This window comes from Budorcas taxicolor, chromosome 11 (genome assembly GCF_023091745.1).
Source record: "Budorcas taxicolor isolate Tak-1 chromosome 11, Takin1.1, whole genome shotgun sequence".
NCBI classification, from domain to species: domain Eukaryota; kingdom Metazoa; phylum Chordata; class Mammalia; order Artiodactyla; family Bovidae; genus Budorcas; species Budorcas taxicolor.
The window spans coordinates 148,224,201-148,241,967 of record NC_068920.1 but is presented as its reverse complement, the minus strand read 5'-3'; the positions used below and the strand labels follow the sequence as shown (position 1 = coordinate 148,241,967).

Sequence of the window (17,767 nt, the reverse complement as noted above, 5' to 3'; positions counted from 1 at the left end):
GTTTGATCTCCTTGCTGTTCAGAGTGTTCTCCAGCACCAAAATTCAAAAGCATCAATCCTTCAGTGCTCAGCCTTTTTTATGGTCCAGTTGTCACAACCGTACGTGACTACTGGAAAAACCATAGCTTTGACTATACTGACCTTTGTAGGCAAAGTGATGTCTCTGTTTTTTAATACTCCATCTAAGGGCTGGAAGAAGCACAAGCTGGGATCAAGACTGCCAGGAGAAATATCAATAACCTCAGATATGCAGATGACACCACCCTTATGGCAGAAAGTGAAGAGGAACTAAAAAGCCTCTTGAGGAAAGTGAAAGAGGAGAGTGAAAAAGTTAGCTTGAAGCTCAACATTCAGAAAACAAAGATCATGGTATCTGGTCCCATCACTTCATGGGAAATAGATGGGGAAACAGTGGAAACAATGTCAGACTTTATTTTGAGGGGCTCCAAAATCACTGCAGATGGTGATTGCAGCCATGAAATTAAAAGACACTTACTCCTTGGAAGGAAAGTTATGACCAACCTAGATAGCATAATAAAAAGCAGAGACATTACTTTGACAACAAAGGTCCGTCTAGTTAAGGCTATGGTTTTTCCAGTGGTCATGTATGGATATGAGTTGGACTGTGAAGAAAGCTGAGTGCCGAAGAATTGATGCTTTTGAACTGTGGTGTTGGAGAAGACTCTTGAGAGTCCTTGGACTCCAAGGAGATCCAATCAGTCCATCCTAAAGGAGATCTGTCCTGGGTGTTCACTGGAAGGACTGATGCTGAAGCTGAAACTCCAATACTTTGGCCACCTCATGTGAAGAGTTGACCCATTGGAAAAGACTCTGATGCTGGGAGGGATTGGGGGCAGGAGGAGAAGGAGATGACAGAGGATGAGATGGCTGGATGGCATCACCGACTCGATGGACGTGAGTGTGAGTGAACTCCGGGAGTTGGTGATGGACAGGGAGGCCTGGCGTGCTGCGATTCATGGGGACACAAAGAGTCAGACAAGACTGAGCGACTGAACTGAACTGAACTGAAGTTTGTCATAGCTTTTCTTCCAAGAAGCAAGCATAATTATTAATAATTTACAATATTGTGTTAGCTCAGGTGATTTTGTTATTTGTATCAAAGTGATTTGGTCTACATATATTTGCATGTATACGTCTATATCCTTTTTTCAATTCTTTTTCATTGTAGTTTATTACAGGATATTGAGGAAGAAAAGAAATACACAACCCAGTGCCAAACTCTGCCACAAATGGCATTATTGCTATGCAGGTTACCTGGAGATGAAGGACAGTCTGTTAGGATGCCATTCAGAAATTCCATTTTTAATAGACTCCTGATTCTGTCCCCAAGAAAATAGCTCTGGGCTCATACTTGACTTGACATATATTAAAAATCTGTTTGGAAGCAAACTGTTTTTAAAGTACCTTTGATTTTAATTAGCATTTTAATTTTAAGAAAGGACGAGAGAACTAAATAAGAAGATTTTTTCATTTGAGTGCTGAAATCTGTACCATAATGTTGCATTAAAATCATTCCTGGTGTGTTAATTAATAATTATCTTAGGAATATTGCAAATATGAAAGGCCACAGTGACTCACCAGCTTCATTTGAGCTCACTCTATTTTAAAATTCTATTAATTCTTGTTACCAGTGACAAGATCCATTTAATTCCTTAAATGCGTCCTTTTACTGCACATAGGGCCTTTCATCTAAGTGAATTTATTGGCTGTGACAGACCCTAAAATTCGTTTTTATATTTTGTCAAATATTTTGCCTATCCTTAATTTGGTCCATACCTAGATTACAGATAACTCTGACTCTCCTCTCCATGTCTGCACTCAAGTCAGGGTGCTCGGTGAGCTTTCAGTTGTGACCCAAGCTGGAAACAGACTTCTGTGCACAGAAGTGGCCTCTACTCTTTACACTTAGAAGACAGTAGTGGGATGGGCAGGATAAAATCACCTGACATGTTAAAAAGGTAAATTTGGAGACTTCCCAGGTGGCCCAGTGGTTAAGACTTTGCTTTCTGATACAGGGGGCACACGTTCAATCCCTGGTTGGAGAACTAAGATCCCACATGTCTCTCAGCCAAAAAAACCCAAATGTAAAACAGAAGCAATGTTGTAACAAATTCAATAAAGACTTTAAAAATGACCCACATCAAAAAAAAAAACTTTGAAAAAATAAACTTGTCATTATTTGTAGCACTGCTGCTGCTGCTGCTAAGTCGCTTCAGTCGTGTCCGTCTCTGTGCAACCCCATAGACAGCAGCCCACCAGACTCCCCCGTCCCTGGGATTCTCCAGGCAAGAACACTGGAGTGGGTTGCCATGTCCTTCTCCAATGTGTGAAAGTGAAAAGTGAAAGTGAAGACGCTCAGTCGTGTCCAACTCTTAGCGACCCCATGGACTGCAGCCCACCAGGCTCCTCCACCCATTGGATTTTCCAGGCAAGAGTACTAAAGTGGGGTGCCATTGCCTTCTCCAGTTTGTAGCACTGCTGCTGCTGCTGCTGCTAAGTCGCGTCAGTTGTGTCCGACTCTGTGCAACCCCATAGACGGCAGCCCACCAGGCTCCCCCATCCCTGGGATTCTCCAGGCAAGAACACTGGAGTGGGCTGCCATTTCCTTTTCCAATGCATGAAAGTGAAAAGTGAAAGTGAAGTCGCTCAGTTGTGTCCGACTCTTCGCGACCCCATGGACTGCAGCCCAGCAGGCTCCTCCACCCATCGGATTTTCCAGGCGAGAGTACTGGAGTGGGGCTAGGAGACACTAAAAAAGCTTGAATGGGGCTAAAAAAAATGTTCTCCCAGTCTGATCTTAAAGTATTAAAATATTTACAGTATTATTTTCAACAAGACATGCCACAAATCGTAAGTGGTAAGATCAGCATTCACTTCTGTATTTAATCTGCTGGAAGACGAGGCATTTTCTGCAGTCAAAGGAATAAAACTTCAGAGAAGTGAAACATCAAGAGCAAAGCCAAGGCAGGCATCAAGCAGTTGGCCCAACTCACAAAAGTCTCATCCGTTGAATTTCCATCTTCTCATTTCATATCTCTTCTGTTTGCTAAAATGATGATACAAGTAGGGGCAGCTCCTAGTGATTGGAGAACACGGTCTGCTTCTGGGGCTTTGCTTTATGCCCATTCCTCACCTCTTGTCACCCGTAGTATTACAGTGATTTTCATGTAACCCATGACGGAAACCGAGGCTCAAAAAGATGAAGGCCATTACCTCAGGTACATGGGATTCTCACCCAGGTCTACCCTTCCCCCCTGTAACCTGTTGCCTGCTGGACCAAGGTTGTTGATGTCACCAAGGAAATGTTGACCCATTAAGGAAAAGCGTGGAGAGCACTGCATGGTTCCTAGGACCCAGAGCAGGCACAAAGCCCAGGACTGCAGTGTTGAAGGTGGTTACAGGAAGGACACACACCTGGTGTGGCCTGTGCCTGCTTTAACAAGTAGGGGACAGTGAAATTGACTCCAGCCCAAAGTTGTCAGAAAAAAAATGCAGGACCCCCAGTTCAGCTTGAATTTCAGATAAATAACAGTTTTCTTTGGATGAGTATGCCATAGGGAATACTTGAGATGGATCTATACTAATAGCTTGGGTTTCCCCGGCGGGTCAGTGGTAAAGAACCTACCTGCCAGTGCAGGAGATGCAGGTTCAGTCCCTGGGTCAAGAAGATTCCCTGGAGAAGGACATGACAACCCACTCTAGTATTCTTACCTGGGAAATCCCATGGGCAGAGGAGCCCGGTGGGCTGTAGTCTATGGGGTCACAAAGAATTGGATACTACTGAAGCAACCAAGCACACACATACTAATAGATATTACTGTTCCTACAAAATTCCTATTGTTTTGTTTGCTGAACATGGCAACCAGTTTCAAGACTATCCTTGGAGAAAACTGGAAGCTTCTGCCTCAGCCCCTTGTTGCATTGAGCAGCCATATAACACAGCTGAACTGCTCTGTTGGACAGACCCCATGGAGGACATGGTAAGTAGGATCACTGAGCCCAGCCAGGCAGCCCACCCTACCAAGGTCCCCAGTATGTGAGAGAAGCCATGCGGAATGGTCCAGACTGGACCAGCCCCCAGTGAACACCACTGAGCCATCCCAGTCTACACAAAGGGAACAGAGAGTGATCAGCCTGAAACTGTGACCCACAAGATCATAAATGATAAAAAGATGGATAATGTCTTAACCACTGCGTGGTGGGGTGGCTCACCAGGCAGCAACAGATAACCAAACAGAAATGAGAAAGAAAAGAGGGAGAAAATAGAAGTTGAAGCTAAGGCCCATAGTCCCAGAGGAGCAATGAAAACCTCAAATATCTCTGAGTTACAGGAGTCTATGCAACTGTTTATTCCACATCAATTTTTAAATTAAATTGTTTGACTTACTGTAGCTCGACCTTTGCTTGAGCTTATTGAGTGAGAGTTTTGGCATACCAATATCTTTTTTAAATTATGCCCTGAAACATAAAACTAATTCTAAGACATGTTTCTCAGCCTTCACCTCTATAGGTCTTCCTTCTTACTGCATAGTGCTTTTTCAAAAATAAATTAGAATGGCTTGTTTATGAGCCATCAGCAGCTGTTGATTCATTTGCTAATTAATGATTCAGACAAAATCAGCATGTAATACCCAGTGATAACCAGTTTATAATTATGAGTTCTTTCCTTGTCATAAACCTTACAAATTACAGACAATTTTAGAATTTTTACTCATCGCTGGTTACTGAATAGACTCTTTGAATGATTCCGGTCGTTATTTTATCAATTACATGCAAGCAAGAAACCTGGATCTCTCTTTTCTTCCTTCTTCATTATCTCCCAGGACCAGTCACCACTTGTAGAACCTGCCCCATAAACCGCCTTCAAATTTATGCAGCATATCAAGACAATCTTAGTTTAGGACCAAGACATCTTGAGAGTCCCTTGGACTGCAAGGAGATCAAACTAGTCAATCCTAAAGGAAATCAACCCTGACTATTCATTGGAAGGACTGATCCTGAAGCTGAACCTCCAATACTCTGGCCACCTGATGGAGAAGACCCTGATGCTGGGAAAGATTTGAGGTAAAGGGAGAAGGAGGCAGCAAAGGAAGAGATGGTTAGATAGCATCTCTGACTCAATGGACAAAAGTTTGAGCAAACTCTGGGAGACAGTGAAGAACAGGGGAGCTTGGCGCGCTTCGGCAAGTGGGGTCGCAAAGAGTCAGATATGACTTAGCGACTGAACAACATTAATCTGTCTTCTGGTTGTCTTTTTACCATCCTTATACTACTCTGCAGTTGTTTAAATAATGGCCCCCCAGATTCAAATCCCTGGACCGGGGAGTATGTGCCTTATGTGATAAAAGGCAGCTATAATAAAGTGATGGATTTGGGATGGGAAGGTTACCCAGGATAACCTGGGTGAGCCACTGTAATCACAAGGGTTCATATAATAGGAGGCGATAGAATTACAGCCAGAGGGAAAGTGATGTGATGATGGAGTCGGAGACTAGAGAGACGCGCCTTGAAGATGGAGAAAGGAGCCCTGAGATGAGGAATGCAGGCAGCCTCAGAGGCTGGAACTGCTGAGAAAGGGACTCTCCCCAGAAGCCCCTCCCAAAGGAACACAGCTGCGCTGACACTTTGATTCAGGGCATCTGACCTCCAGACTGTAGCAGAACAAGTGCTGGTTTAAGCTACCAATTTATTGGTAATTTGTAACAACAGCAATAGGAATCCAATACATGCCCTCAATTATGTCCTGCCTCAACAGAGCCTCTTTAGGTCATAAATTTGCTCGTCACTCCCTAGCATAAAAACTTTCTATAAAAGCTTCCACTGGAGATTCAAAAAGTTCCTAAAAGAAGCCTGCAGGCACTGTTCCAACCCACCCTCGGCCCTGGGGGCCTTGCCCTTCTCCTCCTCTCCCCGCTAAACTAGCAGATGAGCCTGGACTCTTCTTCCTGTTCCTCAAGCCGTCTGCACCCTTCCAGCCTTCAGGCCTGGGACAGAGATCAGAGCGTGTCTCCGCGACTGTCCTTTCCCTCCTTAGTCACACAGGGCACTTGCATTTGGACACCCCCCTACAATTAGCTCCTAGCAGCAGGTTGACCCCTCCAGGCCGTCCCCCTACCATCCTACCTGCTCTGGCTCGGCTCTCATCTGACAGTTGATACATAAGACCCTGAGCCCCCCAGGGGCTGTGGGGTGACATCATCCATGTGTCCCTGCAGAGCAGGGCCCCCACACCCACCCACAATTTGGGTGTGAAGTGAGAGAGAGAGACGCACTACTTGTGTTAAGTGGCTGAGATTTGGGGGTTGTTTGTCACAACAATTGTCCAGACCATTCTCACTCTAGGTATTTCCACAGCAGACTCCCCGGGTCTCAGGCCCATCCTGAGGGTCCTACATAAAGGAACCCCTCCACCCACGTGCGCCTCTTGTCTTTCTTCACAATAGTCACTGCTGTCCCCAATATTGTTTTGTCTTGTTCTTTACTTGTTCACCCTTGTATCCTCAATGCATCTGATAGAAAGTAAGCCTTCAGTACATACTGGTTGGATGGGTGGATGGGCAGGTGGGTAGGTGAGTGGGTGAGTGGATGGATGGTGGAAGGAAGGGGAGGGCCCACGGGGCTGACAAATGCAGGACTTTTGAAAAACTAGGAAGAAGAGACTAACACAGCTAGAGAGATGTGTAGAGATAAGCACAAATAAGTTATCCATGCTTTATATGTTATTCTAAAAATCCTGATCTTTATTTCATGGGAATTAGGAAGCCACTGAGGTTTTTGAGATCAGAATTTTACTTTGGCAGCACTGTTAACAGTATTTGGGGTAAAAAGATTGGAGGTAAGTTGACCAATTTGGAAACCACTTGTAATAATAGTAAAAATGATAATATAATAAGTAACAAACGACTAAAATAATAAATAATAATTTTAAATAGTAATAAAGAATAAGTACCATATACTGACACATATATACGGAATCTGAAGAGATGGCACCGATGAATTTATTTTCGGGGCAGCAGTGGAGAAACAGACATAGGGAACAAACCTATGGACACAGTGGGAGGGGAGGGAGAAGGGGAGATGTATGGAGAGAGGAATATAGAAACTTACAATACCATGTGTATAATAGATAGCCAAGGGGAATTTGCTGTATGGCTCCAGGAACTCAAACAGTGGCTCTGCGGCACACTGAAGGGTTGGGTGGGAGGGAGATGGGAGGGAAGAGGCCTGGGAGGGAGGGGACATGGGTGTACCTATGGCTGACTCTTGTTGATGTATGACAGAAAACCACAAAATTCTGTAAAGTAATTATCCTTCCATTAAAAAATTAAACAACAACAAAAAAAGAATATGAGGTGGATGAAAATGGAGCCTATTATACAGAGGGAAATAAGTTGGACACAAAAACACCAATACAGTATATTAACGCATATATATGGAATTTACAATGATGGTAACAACGACCCTATATGCAGGACAGCAAAACAGACACAGTTGTAAAGAACAGACTTTTGGACTCTAGGAAAAGGTGAGGGTGGGATGATTTGAGAGGCTAGCATTGAAACATGTATATTACCATGTGTGAAGTAGACCACCACTCCAAGTTCGAAGCATGAAACAGGGCGCCCAAAGCTGGTGCGCTGGAACGACCCAGAGGGATGGGATAGGGAGGGAGGCAGGAGGAGGGTTCAGGATGGGGGACACACAGACACCCATGGCTGAATCATGTCAGTGTGTGGCAAAACCACCAAAATATTGTAAAGTAATTAATCTCCAATTTAAAAAAATAAGTTAATTTTTAAAAAAGAATATGCATTATTAACATTTATTGTGTCATAAGTCTATAACAAGCACAGCACTAATAATGCAGTTGCATTGGAGTTCCCCTAATCTTCACAACAACCATAGGGGTGAAGAGGTATTAATATATCTGGCTTCCCTGATAGCTCAGTTGATAAAGAATCCACCTGCGATGTGGGAGACCCTGGTTCAATTCCTGGGTTAGGAAGATCCCCTGGAGAAGGGAAAGGCTACCCACTCCAGTATTCTAGCCTGGAGAACTCCATGGACTGTATAGTCCATGGGGTCGCAAAGAGTCAGACACGACTGAGCGACTTTCACTTTCATTTAAAAGACTTGAAAACTGAAGCACAGACAGGTCAAGTAACTTGCCAAGATCACACAGCCAGTGTGAGCAGCAGAGATACAGTTTGAAACCAGGCAGTCTGATGCCAGGTCCCACGTACCTAGCTCCCAATCTTATGCTGTGATCACTGTTACCCTCAGAGACAGTGACAGCAGACAAGGAAAGAAGAGATCCCAACATGAGGGAACAGACGTCAGACATGGCTCCAAAACTGAACCACAGTGAGAACTAAGGTGGGGCAGGACCTGGCCCTTTTCAGTGTTTAACCTCTTCTCACACAAAATCTCCTGGATCAGCAAAGTAAATCCAGAAAGAGAAAAACAAATGCCGGATATTGACACATATATGTGGAATCTAAGAGAAAATGGTATAAAGGATCTTTCGTGCAGAGCAGAAACAGAGACACAGACAAATGAATGGATGGATGCCGAGGAGGCAAGGGGTGGGGTGGGAGGAACTGGCAGATTGGGATTGACACATATACACCACTGACTTTTGTGGTTTAGTCGCTAAGTCGTGTCTAATTCTTTTGGGACATCATGGACTATAGCTAGCCACACTCCTCTCTGTCCATGGGATTCTCCAGGCAAGAATACTGGGAGTGGGTTGCTATTTCCCGCACCGGGGGATCTCCCCCGACCCAGGGATCAAACCCACTTCTCCTGCATTGTCAGGCGATTCTTTAGAGCTGAGCCACCAAGGAAGAACCGAACACCACTGATTCTCTGCATAAAATAGACAACTGATGGGAACGTACTGCATAGCGCAGGGAACTTTACTTAATGCTCTAGGATAAATTGAATGGGAAGAAAGTCCAAAAGGGGAGAGGGTATATGTATCTGTATGGCTGATTCACTTTGCTGTACAATAGAAACTAACACAACATTGTAAAGCAAATCTACCCCCCCCCCAAAAATTTTCAATTCCCTGGATTCTTTTTGCTGTTCTTGTTTTTGTTAGAAATCAAGCTTTGTAGTATTTTTTCTCCAAGTGACACACCCATGACCTCAGTGTCCTCACACACATGCCTGGGCATTTCTGCCATTTTACCCAGCAACTCATGGGAAACAAAGGGAGGCCAAGAGAGAACTGCAGAGAAATAGGCAGAGACTCACAAGTAGTAAAGATGATGAGCATGTTTCTTAAGAAGTCTGAACAAGGACTAGGCTTACTCACAAAGAAAGTGAAGTCATTCAGTCGAGTCCGACTCTGCGACCCCGTGGACTGTAGCCTGCCGGGCTCCTCTGTCCATGGGATTCTCCAGCCAAGAATAGTGGAGTGGGTTGCCATTTCCTTCTCCAGGGGATCTTCCCAACCCAGGGATCGAACCTGGGTCTCCTGCATTGCAGGCAGATGCTTTATCCTCTGAGCCACCAGGGAAGCCCCAGGCTTACTCTCAGGCAATGTTAATTTCCCTGGATATGCTTCACCTTGGTCACCCCGGTTCTGACCTTGGTGGTATGTACTCAATCGCTCTGTCGTGTTCAACACTTTATGATCCCATGGACTGGAGCCCACCAGGCTCCTCTGTCCCTGGAATTCTCTAGGCGAGAATACTGTGGAGTGGGCTGCCATTTCCTCCTCCAAGGAACCTTCCCAACCCAGGGGATTGAACCTGTGTGCCCTGCATTGGCAAGTGAATTCTTTACCACTGAGCCACCTGGGCAGCCCTTGGTGGTGGGTATTGACAAATACTGACCAAAGCTTGGCGCTCCAGACTCAGGGTGAGATCAACAGAAGGTCTCTAGTCCCAGGCTCATGGAGCTCTGTCTGCTTTAGGTCATCTGTTGATTTGATCACAGGCCCTTTTTTATTCCAAACTGCGCGTCTAGGCATGTATGCCTCCGTGCTTCGATCTGGAGCCGGCACTGTGGTAATGGTAATTTTTCCCTGTGGTATGCGTGAGCGTTCCCATGGGAACATAATTTAGCTGGACATATTAAATCATGTCATCAGCAGTCATGAGCCCAGTGAACTATTGATCAATGGCTGTGAAATCAAAGTGTATCTACAGAATTACACTTGGAAGCAGAGACTCATTTACAGTCAACATTATTCTGGAAGGTCTCCATCTGACAGAGCCCTGCCCGAGAATGATCTTTTCAGGGCTTTGTGTCTTAGGCTCTTCAGGACCGGTATGATGTCTTTGAAAGGACCATGCAAACCCTCAAGTAAATACAAGTTCTATGGTGCTTTTCATTTCAGGAGCTTGTCTTGTATTTAGAAGCTAGAATATACAGAAGGACTCTCCAGTCTGTGTATTACCTAAGCCTACCGCCTCCACTTCCACCCAAAATGACAGCACCGCCCCCTCCCCCAGATTTCTCAGCATCTGCTGAGTGATGCTGGGCGGCACCAGCCCAGGCACTGGCTCTTCAGCTTCTTTTCCTGGTTTGCGTGTTCTTCCCAAATACATCCACACATTTGATCCCTGGCTTCTTACCCCTCTCCTCATACAGTCAGGGGAGGATGATAATTGAGCCTGTGGATGAGGGTGGTGGATGGCATTGGTGGGGCACATGGAGGTATCTGGCCCCAACTTCTAGCACTCTCTTAGAGGGTGGGAACATGTAACGTGTTTTGTTTTCTCCCTGCAGGTCTTAGTTTCACAAGAAAGGCTAGCCGTATCAATCTTAACTACAAATGAAACTAACACGTGTCCATAGACGGACTGGTTAACAGCTTCAGTAAAAGTGTGGTTTGGGAGAGGCGGCTGCACACTCTCAGAGAACTGAGGTTTGGCTTCAGATTTTATGGTAACTCTCATCTTTACTGCAACCATAAGCAAGCCTCATTATAAATCCTGTGTATTTAGTTGGGCTGAGGGATATGCAAATATTTTTTGATGAATGTAATGCAATCCTGTATTTGGAAGACAGGTCGTGGGCATGTGATTAAAAGTGATGGCCAAGACCGAGACCCTCCCTTCTCTGTATGAAGCGGCTGTTACTCAGAGAAACTGTGGAGTTTGGGAAAATTTATGGGAAGGAGCAGAAAGAACGGGATCCCACATCGTCAGTTACATCAAGTAAACCGAGGTCGAGGACTGAGTGACACGTGCTGCTGTCAGAATACATCGCTGTTATCACTGAGCTGACAGTGTATGTATTAATGAGATTGACATAGGAAGTTCTTGTCATAAAATTTGGGAGGATTTTCATAAAATGATTAAGACAGATGCAATTTCTGTTAGGGCCCCACCTCCCTATACATGGCTAGAAAGCATCTGATTCCGATTATCCTGACATCTCGGAGCAGGCTTTGCTTGAAGCAGTTTTTATGGCTTGCAGACTCCGAGAAGCTTGAATGTCCAATTTGTAGATGAACCCACAGTTGGTCATATATGCTCCCTAGCTCTGCACCTTCATTTCCTGAGGTAGACAGGAGCTAGGGAAGGACCAGTGTTTTTTTCTTTTGGTGATTTCAATCCCAGTTCTTCACTTAAACCTCTTATTGTAAATTATAAATGAAACACAACTATATAACACAGACATGCAGGTGCAACTCACGTGAGGCGGGGCACCCTGTGCCTGCCCTGTTGGAGCTGGTGGCCAATTACATTTATAACCCTCATCACTGGTGTTTCTCCAGCCCATTCAGGGAAGGACCAGTGTAACAGAAAGAAATACCTTTCTGCCCAGCATCACCTTGGAGAAGCAGAACCCAATCTGAGTCTGAGCCGCTGATGGAACGATATTAGTAATAATGACAATAACAGCACGCATTGTTGTTGTGTGCTTACTGCGTGCCAGGCAAGCTTTCAAACACTGCGTGCTTTCACTTAACCTTTCAACAGTCACACAATGCAGATACAGATGAAGAAACTGAGGCACATGGCTGGATAGGAGGCTGTAGCACGGTAAAATGTTGAGACAGGAAAAATTAGAGATGAAGACTTGATGTGTCCCTTTTAACCTCTTGTCCAAACGTCCAAATTGGCTTCCCTGGTGGCTCAGACAGTAAAGTGTCTGGCTGCAGTGAGGGAGACCCAGGTTCAATCCCTGGGTCGGGAAGATCCCCTGGAGAAGGAATGGCAACCCACTCCAGTACACTTGCCTGGAAAATTCCATGGACGGAGGAGCTTCATAGGCTACAGTCAATGGGTCGTAAAGAGTCAGACACGGCTGAGCAACTTCTCTTCTTCCAAATTTCTGCTGAGGAGCCCTTGTTTTTCTGCTGACAAGCATGAAATGAAGGTCATTATGCTTAGACTTACAGCATGAGTTTCTCAAGTGTTCACACACACAGGGTTCAGTTTCAATCCACCGATCTGATAAGACTTATAAACGCCACCCAACAACACAGAACACATGGTGATACAAAACAAATAAGGCACATTTGCAACAGTCAAAAATTGCTTTGCATAGTAAAGTGTGACTTTAATGAGCTATAAGTGTTATACTTGCATGATTTACAGTGGACACTCCCTAATAGTGACATTCCTACAGCTGGCACCCTGGCAAAAACTTTCAAGTCTCATCTTCATCAGAGAAATGATTTTCTTTTCTGTAAATGGCCTCTAAATGAGAAGAGGAGTTTGTATTGGTTATTTGACCCTGAAAAGATAGTATTGATCTACAAAATGAATTTCAGAAGGGAGAGAGGCAGGAAGTGAGAGGGAAAATAAAAGATTTTTAAGTGACTTATATGCGGTGAAGCCAGAAGGGTGTCCTGGCTACAGAGAGAGGAGAGCTGCGTCCAGGGCTATTGCATCTCATGCTGTTTGCACTGCCCACTTACTCAGCCTTACCGAACCCCAAGCCCCCTTGTATCTTACTTACCTGCCGAGGCAAAGCCTGTAACAGTGGAAACAAACAGGGAGGTGATAGTTAGGAAAAGCATCGTTGGAACAGTTAGAGACTGTGTGTTATCTACAGGTCATCGGACAAAGGCCAAGGAAACCGCAGCTGCCTCGCACAAAGAGTTAGAGGCGGTCCCAGCCGGGCTGTGATGAGAACAGAGTGACAAAGTGAGGTGCAAAATAGAACGGAAATGGCACCCCAGGCGCTCCTGGGCAGGAAGAGAAAATTCGTCCACGTCCAGATGCATCGCCGTGGGCTTTCCTAGCTGTTTGGTTCAACACAGTGGAAGCCTGAAGTCAAATTCCAACCAGCTTAATGCTGCAGAAGATCCCCCAGTTTCAAGAAGCCAGACTGGTGGTGGTCTGCAGGCTGGTTTCAGCCTTTTCAGTGACTTAATTTCACCTATTCTGCCCCACACGATGCATATTACATAGCCGACCTGAAAAAATCATGTTGATTCTGAAGAATAAATCAATTCCTGCAGATAAGATGCAGACCAATGAATGTTACAGAATGCCTGAAAGGGCCTCGACCCGGCCCCCCTTCATCCCCCACCAGCCATGTGACCTTCAACCTCCCACTGAAGCCCCTGGGCCTTGTTTCCACATTAAGAAATGGATTTTTTTTTTTTTTAAACATCTGCTCCATCTGTGTCAGGTTTGGTTTGTCTGCTGCAGTTGTAAGTATCAAATAAATTCATGACGCAAGAGCATTCTGTGTACTGCACAGCCATCTGAAAAAGCCTGTCTCCCAGATAGTCTCCCCTTCAGGGCCCCTTCCCCGGTGGCTCAGACGGTAAAGCGTCTACCTGCAATGCAGGAGACCAGGGTTCCATCCCTGGGTCGGGAAGACCCCCTGGAGAAGGGAATGGCAACTCATTTCAGTATTCTGGCCTGGAGAATTCGATGGACACAGGAGCCTGGCAGACTACAGTTCATGTGGTCACAAAGAATCAGACACGACTAAGCAACACTTCACACTTCAGGGATATTTGACTATTTGGGCCAATAGAATGGGTAGAAGTGTATTTTGCATGTTGAAAGGTATTCATTTTTAAGGGCCAGAGAATGGACTGTTTGGGTTGACAACATCATCATTAAAGGAAATGGGAGCTGAAGGACCAATAGGATGAAGGTGGCAGAGATGAAAACAGGGTTGAAGAGAGAAATGTGAAGTTTGGAAATATTGAAACTGAGAAGTGAACTGATTGAGATCTACAAAGGCATTAAAGTGCAAATAGAAAGGGAGATCATTAAAATCTTTCACGGTTGATATCTGCCGCATGCTGGTGGGACACACACATATTACACACAGCCAGTGGAGGTTGTTACAAATCTATATGGGGGAATTTTTCAGAAATAAGTAGGATTCAATCCTTAAAAAGATGGGCACTGAGAGGAAAGGGGACACTCCTGGAGAGGAGAAGGTTAATTGACCATTGGTCAAACCAGAAATAAGAAGGCAATGATCAGTTTCACAGGTAAGAGATGGTACAGTTTGTACAGAAATCATTGCTCTGCTCAGTTCAGAGGAGAGTTCAGCATCTCCAGGAAAGGATGTCATTGTCTGGCTCTCTCCTTCCTCTTCCTTTACCTGCAATGCCAGGTAAAGTGACACTGAGCAGACAGAAGCCAAGCTTTCCACTGAAAAGGTGCACTTTTGGAAGCAGGCCGGCCTTGGGCATTCCCAAGAAGATCTACTGGTGAAGATCATCTTGTTGTTTATTGTTTATTTTTGTGGTTGTCTCTAAGCTGTGTCTGACTGTTTGCAACCCCATGGGCTGCAGCACACCAGGCTTCCCAGTCCTTCACTAGTTCTCAGAGTTTGTTCAAATTGATGTCCACTGAGTCAGTGATGCTGTCTAACCATCTCATCCTCTGCTGCCCCTTCTCCTTTTGCCTTCACTCTTTCTCAGCATCAGGATCTTTTCCAGTGAGTTGACTCTTCACATCAGGTGGCCAAAGTATTTGAGCTTCAGCTTCAGCATCTATCCTTCCAACAAATATTCAGGGTTGATTTCCTTTAGGATTGACTGGTTTGATCTTGCAATCCAAAGGACTCTCTAGAGTCCTCCAGGATTGTCTATGTCTTGTTTGCTGGACCCAAGAAACTTGAGAAATTGAAAACTTGGGAAACTGAAAATAAACACTCCTTCTTTCAGCCTTCACTCACCAGGTTCAAACTTTGGGGCCCAGGAAACGTGCTCCCAAAAACACAGTAGATAGAGATCTTTTCTCCCTAACAAATGTTTAAGCAATTTGGGAGCAATCAAACAACACATCCTTCCTACTAAGAGAATAAGAAAATTCTGCACTCTGTTTACTGGGGATGGGAGATCCACGTTATTGGGACCTGCCCAACGAGAGTCTCACATTGGCAGGGTGTCTTGGGTCACACAGCACTCCGCTTCTCGGAGCCTCCAGGGACATGGCCACTTACTGCACAAGATGTCCATGTACCACAATTAGAATTAAGTGAGCATATGGCAGGAAAAGTCTGCTCACAGGGAAAAACAAAACAAAAACGAAAACTAATATCACAGGGAAATGGTGCGATTTAGGCAGAGTCGTCTGCAAGTCTGTGGACATGGCGATGCCCAACCAGAGGATGAAGAGCTAGGGGCCACCCCGGGGAAGATGGCAAGTGCTGGGAGTTCAGACCACCCTTGGCTTCTGCCTGCAACCAAATATCCAGCTTCCCGTCCCTACTGATGTCGGTGTCTCCTGCAAGGATTACTCAAACAAGGTTCCTTGCTTGGGAGAATCAGTCGTTTTAACTAGGATTAAAAGATACTTCACAGAAGCAGAACTAGCATTTTTCACCTTGACTTATATTTAGTTACTTTGGCTTCAAAAAGAATTTCACTGAATGCTTCCCCAATACTACTCATGGGTCATAGAACCAGGGAACACTCAGGCACCTCCCATAAGGAGGCAGGACAGTCATGCTAACAGCCTCACTCATCAAAGAAAGGCTTCTCGGCTTTGCAAAACATGCGCTTTCTTCCTCCAGTCACCTTGTAACTATCAAATGGGCCAGAAAGGTGTCTCTAATCTCTGTTACTTGCCAGCTTTGGCTCCAGATGAGCTGTCCAAGGGAGCCCCAGACTGTGACATCTGGCTCTAGTGAAGGGAGTGAAGTGAAGTCACTCAGTCGTGTCTGACTCTTTGTGACCCCATGGACTGTAGCCTACCAAGCTCCTCTGTCCATGGGATTCTCCGGGCAAGAATACTGGAGTGGGTTGCCATTTCCTTCTCCAGGGGATCTTCCCGACCCAGGGATCGAACCCGAGTTTCCCGCATTGGAGGCAGACGCTTTAACCTCTGAGCCACCAGGTGAAGGGAAGCTAGTTATTAAATATGACACTCCTTTTGTCCAGTGTTCTCACAAATAAAATCCAATTTTGCTGTGCTGGTTCCTAATTCAAGTTCCTGACAATGATCTCACTTAGCTTCACTTTACTAACCACAAAGAATGGGGAACTCAACACAAACCAGTAACAGGACCTGGAAAATGCTTGTGGTGACTCTAATCCACCGCACCTTCAGTCCGCGTGGCCCCCTGCAGCCCCTCTCTGAATCCTGGCCGGGCTGGAGTAGCCAATATTATGTGACACAGTCAGACAGGGTCAGGCCACCCCAGTGACCTCATGTTAACCTGATTCCCTTGCATGCAGAGGTCCTGGGGGTTAAGACTTCAGCACAGGGATGGGATGGGGGATAATTCCACCCATAACAGCATCTTATATTTCTCGATGTTCCCAGCTCTCAGTGTGTCGGTCTGCTTGGAAACGAGAGAGGAGCCATTGAAGGCCAGAGAGGGGGAGACAGGAGAGAAAGAAAAAGGGAAGAAAAGGATGCTTACTGTGTATAGAAAGAGAAGGAGAAAGTTTAAGAAGATGTGGGCAGGAGACCAAAGGCTATGGGGATAACTCTGGTGAAAGAGTGAAAAAAACTACCCCATCGGAGCTCCCCACTGCTCCAAAACGGTGACTCCCAGGACGGCCATCAGCTGGAGGAATAAGAAAGAAATAAGATCGCGAACAGTGTAGAGAAAACCAGTGGTCAATGTGGGCCGGGAGGGTGGGGAAGAAAGTTGTCGGCAGGACAGGAAAAGTGGTTGAAAGGCTGGAGCATCAGAAAGAGAAGAGAGGAAGCAGAGAGATGCTTAGACTGTGACTGAGAGATGCAGCTTCTGGTAACCCTTACTACACGTCTCACTTAAATGCTGGCAGAGAAACAGACGGACTTTAATTCCACTGCAAGAAAGTGAAAGTGAAGTCGCTCAGTCATGTCCAACTCTTTGCAACCCCATGGACTGTAGCCAGGCTCCTCCATCCATGGGATTTTCCAGGCAAGACTACTGGAGTGGGTTGCCATTTCCTTCTCCGGGAGATCTTCCCAACTCAGGGACGGAACCCGGGTCTCCCGCATTGTGGACAGATGTTTTACTGTCTGAGCCACCGGGGAACTCCATTAGCAGGTTGGTTAATTCTACTCCTCTGATGATTACTGGCCTAGAGAGCGGCTAGAAGAAGAAATAGACAAGAGGAAATAGAGAGGGACTAAGTGGACAAGCGTCTAACTCAAAATTACAGAATTTTCTATGAGCACAAAATAGAAACCTATCTGTATAAACATGCATAATTTTAGGCATAGAGATAATCACATCACAAATGCTTTGGGATAGAGGTTGGCTATATTTAGTTGAAATTAATATCAAGAAATAGTCCTAAGTCACTTTGCCTAATGCATCATAAAGAATTCAAATATTCTAAAATGTGATGAACAAGATGAGAAAA

General features: G+C 45.3%; 1 non-coding gene across 1 annotated transcript; it reads right to left on the bottom strand.

Moving 5' to 3' along the window:
* Nucleotides 1-9,472: 9,472 nt before the first annotated feature.
* Nucleotides 9,473-9,544, bottom strand: TRNAC-GCA (transfer RNA cysteine (anticodon GCA)). The gene has a single exon. It is a non-coding gene; the product is annotated as a tRNA-Cys (tRNA).
* Between the last annotated feature and the right edge of the window lie 8,223 nt (nt 9,545-17,767).